Here is a 9,504-nt window from a genome sequence, read left to right on the forward strand (position 1 = left end):
CCTTGCTGAAGGAGTTTTATTCAAGGCGAACTGTCAAGGGGTTCCCATTATAACCCAACCGCGTAAGGAACGCAAAATCAAGGAACATAACACCGGTATGACGGAAACTAGGGCGGCAAGAGTGGAACAAAACACCAGGCATAAGGCCGATCCTTCCACCCTTTACCAAGTATATAGAAGCATTAAAGTAAACAAGATATAATAATGATATACCAACAATAATCATGTTCCAACAAGGAACAAACTCCATGTACACCTGCAACTAGCAATGCTATAAGAGGGGCTGAGCAAAGTGGTAACATAGCCAAACAACAGTTTGCTAGGAAAGGTGGTTTAGAGTCTTGACATGGCAATATGGGAGGCATGACATAGCAAGTGGTAGGTATCGTGGCATAGCAATAGAGCGAACAACTAGCAAGCAAAGATAGAAATGATTTCGAGGGTATGGTCATATTGCCTGCAAAGTTCTCCGAGTTGACGTAAGGTTGATCCACGTAAGCGTACTCAACGGGTTCCTCGATCGTGAACTCGTCTCCCGGCTCTACCCAAGGCAAGAACACAAGCAAGGAGCAACAATCAATCACGGTGCAATGCGCAAGCAACATGATGCAAAACATGGCATGATATGCGAGATGTGATATGCAATGCATATGCATGCTTCGGAAGGGAAAGATTGAACCAAGCCTCAACTTGACAAACCAAGAGTGCCGCTAGAAAGATGAGTTGATTTCGGTCGAAATCGATATGAAGATCACTGGAATCGGATGCAAGGTTTGCAAATGGCAAGAAAAACAAGAATGGCACAATTCTGCGATTAACAACACGATGCCATATAAAATGCAACAAGAAACTAAGCTACTGCACTCTAACATAGCAACAAAGCACATGGCAGTGATCTACTCAAGATGCTTGACAAAAGATGAACACTCAGCTACGGCTAAATCACACAATAGAAGGTTCAAACAAGCATGGCAAAAGTGCAAAAGATATCAGCATCACAGACTTAGTGAAAATACTAACATGCCAGAAATTAACATCAGGAAGCAATGTTTAGAGCAAGGTATCAACATGCTACAGGAACAGAAAATAGCAAACAAATGCATGGCATGAATCTAATCAAAGCATATAACAAAAGTCCCTTAGTTACCATAAGCCAAAAGGGCACAGAAAATAGGATGGCACCCATGTAAAGATAGCAAGTTTCGTTAACAGGTCCAGACTTAGCAGAAAACTGGACATGACATAAACCGAGTTATGAAGGCATGTTTGCAAGCTCGATTCACTCACCAGAAGGCATTTCATGACAAGATAATCATAGAAATAGTAAGAATACATGATCAAGAAGCTAACCATCGCAAGAACAATCTCATATCATGCATGGATCAACTACAACAATCTTGGCAAAATTGATCAACATGTAAACAATCTGCCAGGAACATTTTATAGCAAAAGTAGAGCAAGATTGAGTCATGCTAGGGCAGTCCATAAATGCAAACAGGGACATTGATGGATAGAGCATAACCATATTCCCAAATCATCCTTACTGAACATACTCAAAAGAAGCATGGATCTCTCTATAGAAACATGAATACATGGCATAAAAATAACAGCAGGGAAATGACTTAGTGAAATTCTAAGTCCCTGAAAACAGCAGTATTACGAGAGCTACTTTGCATGCATGTTGTAGTCACCACATTGACCACAAAAATACATGGCATACACCCCTGTAAAGATGGCATGGCATAGCCCAAAACACATGAGAGCTCATGCCCATATGCAGCACACACTAATCATGGCAAAAATGACAAATGCTCAAGATATGCTAAGTAACAGGAACTAACATTTTATAGCACTCTTGCATCAACAATTTGGGCATTAAGATGGACTCAAACAAGCATGGCACAATGGAACGAAATGAAGAGCACATCCAGATGGACATTCCAATATATTATGCGCAAGAAACGGAGCTACGAATGAGGAGTTATGGCATGATGAATAGTGCTTTAAAATGCAAAAATAATATACTTAGAGGAAATTTGAAGTCAACCCTAGGTTTCTCCCGATCCAGATCTGGTGCGCGGAAGCCGAGGTTCGTCGGGAAAATCGCCAGAGTTGGTGGCCGGAGACAGCAGAGCAACGGATCCGGCCAGAGTGGAAGGAGGGGTATCGCCAGCGAGGTGGTCGACTGGCGACTACGGCGTCGAGGCGGGGGCTCCCGCATGGACACCGAGTTGGCAGGCTGCAGGCGAGGGCATGGAGCAGCGGCCGGCGAGGAAGTGCTACGGCGGCGCGGGCGGCGAAAGGCGCGGGGCGGCGCGCGGCGGGGACGACCGGGCCTCGGGGGCCCGCGGCACTGGGGTGGCTCGGTCCATGTGGTGCTCTCTGAGTGGCTCGGGGCGGCTGCGTGTTTTGTCCAGCGTCGCACGGACGTGTCTGGCGGCGCGGAGGGGGATTCTAGGGTTTTGGACTACGGGATTTCAGAGGGGAGCACCTATTTATAGTTAGAGGGAGCTAGGAGAGTCCAAATGAGGTGCGGTTTTCGGCCACGCGATCGTGATCGAACGACCGAGAGGATGGAGGGGGTTTGGATGGGTTTTGGGCCACTTTGGAGGGGTGTTGGGCTGCAACACACATGAGACCTTTACGGTTCCCCGGTTAACCGTTGGAGTATCAAACGGACTCCAAATGGCACGAAACTTGACAGGCGGTCTAGCGGTGGTGTACCATGGCCGCTTGGAACATTTAACACCCTCTCATGAAAAGAGGCAAAAAGGAGGTGTCGGAGGACGTAGGAGTGCCGGATTGCAAAACGGACAACAGGGAAAATGCTCGGATGCATGAGACGAACATGTATGCAAATGAGATGCACATGATGACATGATATGAAATGCATGACATGAACAAAATGCAAAACGAAGACAAGAACCCTACCATGAGGGAATATCATAACTTAGAGCCGAAAATGGCCAGAGTTGGAATACAAATATGGCAAGTTACATACGAGGCATTACAATATCACTCTCCAGTAAAAAATGGCAGAAAATCTCGTGAGCACTGAAGTTTCTGTTTTTTATAGCAAGATCGCAAAGACTTTCCCAAGTCTTCCCAAAGGTTCTACTTGGCACAAACACTAATTGAAAGCATAAAACCACATCTAAACAGAGGCTAGATGAATTATTTATTACTAAACAGAATCAAAAAGCAAGGAACAAAAATAAAATTGGGTTGCCTCCCAACAAGTGTTACCGTTTAACGCCCCTAGCTAGGCATAAAAGCAAGGATAGATCTACACATTATCGTATTTGGTATGCAATCCATAAGTGGCTCTCATAATAGATTCATAAGGTAATTTAATTTTCTTTCTAGGAAAGTGTTCCATGCCCTTCCTTAACGGAAATTGGAATTTAATATTCCCTTCCTTCATATCAATAATTGCACCAATCTTTATAAGGAAAGGTCTACCAAGAATAATAGGGCATGTAGGATTGCAACCAATATCAAGAACAATGAAATCTACAGGCACATAATTCCTATTTGCAACAATAATAACATCATTAATTCTTCTCATAGGTTTCTTAATGGTGGAATCCGCGAGATGCAAGTTTAAAGAACAATCATCAAATTCACGGAAACCTACAAATCACACAAGGTTTTTGGAATCGTGGAAACACTAGCACCCAAATCACATAAAGGATGGCATTCATGATCTTTAATTTTAATTTTAATAGTAGGTTCCCACTCATCATAAAGTTTTCTAGGGATAGAAACTTCCAATTCAAGCTTTTCTTCATAAGATTGCATTAAAGCATCAATGATATGTTTAATAAAAGCTTTATTTTGATTATAAGCATGTGGAGAATTTAGAATGGATTGCAACAAGGAAATACAATCTATTAAAGAAAAATTATCATAATTAAATTCCTTGAAATCCAAGATAGTGGGTTCATTGCTATGTAAAGTTTTGACCTCTCCCATCCCACTTCTATCAATTTTTGCATCGAGATCTAAAAACCCTGAATCATTGGGACGCCTTTTAACTAAAGTTGACTCATCTCCAGTCCCATCATTATCAAGATTCATATTGCAAAAAAAAGATTTAATAGGAGACACATCAATAACTTTTATATCTTCATCATTATTATCATGGAAACTAGAAGAACACGCTTTCACAAAGCAATCTTTTTTAGCACGCATCCCAGTGGTTCTTTCTTTGCACTCATCAATGGAAATTCTCATAGCTTTGAGAGACTCATTGATATCATTCTTATGTGGAATAGATCTAAGTTTCAAAGAATCAACATCAAGAGAAATTCTATCCACATTCCTAGCCCACTCATCAATCTTAGACAATTTTTCTTCAATCAAAGCACTAAAACTCTTTTGCAAACTAATAAATTCTTTAATATTAGATTCAAAATCAGAGGTCATCTTATTATAATTTCCATAAGAATTGTTCTAGGAATTACCATAATTATTAGAGGAATTACTAGGAAATGGCCTAGGATTAAAATTACCTCTATATGCGTTATTACCAAAATTGTTCCTACCAACAAAATTCACATCCATATATTCATTATTATTCTGAATCAAAGTAGACGAAGGCATATAATTAGGATCAGAAGAAACACTCTTATTAGCAAACAATTTCATAAGTTCATCCATCTTCCCACTTAAAACATTAATTTCTTCTATTGCATGAACCTTTTTACTACTAGATCTTTCAGTGTGCCATTGAGAATAATTAACTATAATATTATCTAGGAGTTTAGTAGCTTCTCCTAAAGTGATTTCCATAAAAGTGCCTCCCCTTGCCGAATCTAAAAAATTTCTAGAAGCAAAATTCAATCCGACATAATTTTTTTGTATAATCATCCATAAATTCAAACCATGTGTAGGGCAATTGTGAATCATTAATTTCATCCTCTCCCAAGATTGTGCAACATGTTCATGATCAAGTTGCTTAAAATTCATAATACGTTTCTAAGAGAGATGATCTTAGCGGGAGGAAAATACTTAGAGATAAAAGCATCTTTGCACTTGTTCCAAGAATCAATACTATTTTTAGGCAAAGACGAAAACCAAGTTTTAGCACGATCTCTAAGCGAAAACGGGAATAGTCTCCAAGGGTGAAGTGACAAACAATCCAACACACAAGCACACAAGAGGAAAATAGAAGGGGAACGGAAAAAGAGGGCAAATAAAACGGTAAGGGTGAAGTGAGGGAGAGGAAAACGAGAGGCAAATGGCAAATAATGTAATGCGAGGGATAAGAGTTTGTAATGGGTACTTGGTATGTCTTGACTTGTGCGTAGATCTTCCCGGCAACGGCGCAAGAAATCCTTCTTGCTACCTCTTGAGCACTGCGTTGGTTTTTCCTTGAAGAGGAAAGGGTGATGCAGCAAAGTAGCGTAAGTATTTCCCTCAGTTTTTGAGAACCAAGGTATCAATCCAGTATGAGACTACATGCAAGTCCCTCGTACCTACACAAACAAATAAGAACCTCACAACCAACACGATAAAGGGGTTGTTAATCCCTTCACGGTCACTTACGAGAGTGAGATCTGATAGAGATAATAATGATAAGATAAATATTTGTGGTATTTTTATGATATAGATTGAAATTAAAGATTGCAAAATAAACGGTGCTAGAAATAACTTGCTGACAAGAGATTAATATAATGGAGAATAGACAAGGGGGCCATAGGTTTCACTAGTGACTTCTCTCAAGATAGCATAAGTATCACGGTGGGTGAACAAATTACTGCCGAGCAATTGATAGAAAAGCGAATAATTATGAGAATATCTAGGCATGATCATGTATATAGGCATCACGTCCGTGACAAGTAGACTGACTCATGCCTACATCTACTACTATACTCCACACATCGACCGCTATCCAACATGCATCTAGGGTGTTAAGTTCATAAGAATAGAGTAACGCATTAGGTAAAATGACATGATGTAGAGGGATAAACTCAAGCAATATGATATAAACCCATCTTTTTATCCTCGATGGCAATAATACAATACGTGTCGTTTCCCTTTCTATCACCGGGATTGAGCACCGCAAGATTGAACCCAAAGCTAAACACTTCTCCCATTGCAAGAAAGATCAATCTAGTAGGCCAAACCAAACTGATAATTCGAAGAGACTTGCAAAGATAACCAATCATACATAAAAAATTTCAGAGAAGAATCAAATATTGTTCATAGATAGCCTTGATCATAAACCCACAATTCATCGGATCTCGACAAACACACCGCAAAAAGAGTTACATCGAATAGATCTCCAAGAAGATCGAGGAGAACTTTTTATTGAGATTCAAAGAGAGAGAAGAAGCCATCTAGCTAATAGCTATGGACCCAAAGGTCTGAAGTAAACTACTCACACATCATCGGAGGGGCCATGGAGTTGATGTAGAGGCCCTCCGTGATTGATGCCCCCTCCGGCCGAGCTCCGGAAAAGGCCCCAAGATGGGATCTCTTGGGTACAGAAGGTTGCGGCAGTGGAAATAGGGTTTTCGTGGTGCTCCTGGATGTTTTCGGGGTATATGAATATATATAGGAGGAAGAAGTAGGTAGGTGGAGCCACGAGGGGCCCACAAGGGGGGAGGGCGCGCCTAGGGGGGTAGGCGCGCCCCCCTGCCTCGTGGCCTCCTCGTTGGTTTCTTGACGTCCACTCAAAGTCCCCTGGATCACGTTTGTTCCAAAAATAACTCTCCCGAAGGTTTCATTCCGTTTGGATTCCGTTTGATATTCCTTTTCTGCGAAACACTAAAATAGGCAAAAAAACAACAATTTGCACTGGGCCTTGGGTTAGTAGGTTAGTCCCCAAAATAATATAAAAGTGTATAAATAAGCCCATTAACATCCAAAACAGATAATATAATAGCATGGAACAATCAAAAATTATAGATACGTTGGAGACGTATCAAGGGGGTGTGTCGATGGCTCCTCCACTAGGGCTCGTTGGTGGTTGGGCATCCCCAACATCAGCTTCGTCTTCCAGCGGCGGGGAGAAGCCACACAACGCCTCTGCTAAGGCCCGGGAAATGGCTGGAGGAGCGCTGACCACCAGCCCCTTGCCAGAGACAAGCGAGTCGCTCCGTGCCTCTCCGGCAGCTCCTGACACAGAGGAAGGGCTCGTCCGCGCGCTGGAGCTCGCGCGCGGGTGCAACACTGTCCGCCATGACCCTTTCCAGGAAGTAATGAGCGCGCTAGGTCAGCTTGGAGGAGAACTTGTTGATGTTGATGCTCGCCTCGAGGCAGAGGGCCTACGCCTGGTGCGCGAGTGGCATCAGCTGAAGGTCGCCATCAACCTCAGGCATCTGCATCATGAGCATGCCAGTACGGAGGCCACAGTGTCCCTCGCAGCTTCTCGTGAGGCCTGCACCCGCGCTCTGGAGGAGGCCAGGGTCGCTGACCGCTTCCGTGAGGTGGCCGAGGAGTGGGAGAGCGAGCTTCGAGCTCCGAACGCCGCCCTTGAGCTGCAGGTCCAGGTGCGTAGGGCCGCCCTGGCGGCACCGCCAAGCGAGGCCCCCTTAGGCAAGAAAGGGCTCTAGGCGCGTGAGGACGTGCTGGCGCTTGAGGTCTTGGAGCACAGCCTGGAGCTCGAGCGGCTGGAGGTGAGGGCGTGTCAAGTAGCCATGGCTGAGGACGCCCTTGCCGCTCGAGAGGCCAGGGTCCAGCAAGAGATCACCGAGAAGGTGGCGGAGATCCGCAAGGCTCTTGTTGACGAATATCACTAGAAGTTGGGGCTCCAGGAGACCCGCTTCCAACAGCGGCAGGTCTAGCTACAGGGCAGGACCGACTCCCTCAGGGCGAAGCTGGCCGCAGCAGAGCAACGTGAGATGGCCGCCAAGGAGGCCTGGGCCTCCGCCCAAGCTGACTTGTCCTCACTTCAGCAGTAGGTCACGGGCGTCATGTCCCTTGTGGAGAAGGCTACAAACGAAGTGACAGCCGTCGGTTGATGCAGCGCGAGTGTTCCTTGATGCTCGAGGACCTCAGGGTCAGGGCCAACCAGGCCTTAGACACCATCTGTGAAGAGAGCATCTCCCGCCCGCACGAAGCTGAAGATGACGTCTACTTCCACTTCTTCACTCAAGTCATGACCCTTCTAGAAGACCGGGCCACGAGGGCTCGCCAACTCATCAAAGAGAGAAGCCGGGGCCTTCTTAGGCGCGCGTTTTCACGCGTCTTCAGCTACCTTCTCAGCCTCGACCCTGACCTTGACTTCAATGCCGTGATAGCCCCCGTGCCCGGGCTAACCCAGGGCGACCTGGCGAGATGGGTGAATGACCATGTGGATGACCTGGTCGTGGATTTTTCCCTTGAAGATGGCATGGATGTGCTTGCAGCTAGGAAGAGCGGAGTTGATAGTGATGATGAAGATGACGGTAGCACGTCTCGCTAGGCTTGCACTTCCTTTACCGTCTGTAACACCCACAATGCGGCTATATCTGCCACATGTCGGGGCACGACTTAGAGGCATAGCCGCATGGTAGTTTTGTCACAAGAGGGGTAATCTTCACACAATCCATGTACTAAATAAGAAAGGGATAAAGAGTTGGCTTACAGTCGCCACTTTACACAAATAACAAGTTAAACATACATCATCTAGAGTACAATCAATGTCCGACTACGGAACCAAAATAAAAGAAGACAACCCCAAATGCTAGATCCCCGATCGCCCAATTGGGTTCCACTACTGATCAAAAAGGAAATGAACAAAACAATGACCAAGATCATCATCGAGCTCCCACTTGAGCTCGGTTGCACCACCTGCACTGGTATCATCGACACCTGCAACTGTTTGGAAGTATCTATGAGTCACAAGGACTCAGCAATCTCACACCCGCGAGATTAAGACTATTTAAGCTTACAGTAGGATAGGGTAATGAGGTGGAGCTGCAGCAAGCACTAAGCATATATGGTGGCTAACATACGCAAATGAGAGCGAGAAGAGAAGCAACGCAGCGCTCGAGAAGCTATAAATGATCAAGAAGTGATCCTAAAACTTCTTACGCACAATCATAACACAAGAACCGTCTTCACTTCCCGGGCTTCGCCAAAAAGAGACCATCACGGCTACACATGTGGTTGATGCATTTTAATTAAGTCGAGTGTCAAGTTCTCTACAACCGGATATTAACAAATTCCCATCTTCCACATAACCGCGGGAACGGCTCTCGAAAGTTTATACCCTGCAGGGGTGTCCCAACTTAGCCCATCACAAGCTCTCACTGTCAATGAAGGATATTCCTTCTCCCGGGAAGACCCGATCAGTCTCAGAATCCCGGTTACAAGACATTTCGACAATGGTAAAACAAGACCAGCAAAGCCGCCCGATGTGCCGACAATCCCGATAGGAGTTGCACATATCTCGTTCTCGGGGAAACAATGGATGAGCAATCCGTACAACTAAAACTAGCCCTCAAGTTTCCCTAGGTGGTGCTGCAAGGGGCTCTAGTCCGGACCAACACTTAGAGAAGCACTGGCCCGGGC

Source organism: Triticum dicoccoides, chromosome 7A (genome assembly GCF_002162155.2).
Source record: "Triticum dicoccoides isolate Atlit2015 ecotype Zavitan chromosome 7A, WEW_v2.0, whole genome shotgun sequence".
Taxonomy (NCBI): domain Eukaryota; kingdom Viridiplantae; phylum Streptophyta; class Magnoliopsida; order Poales; family Poaceae; genus Triticum; species Triticum dicoccoides.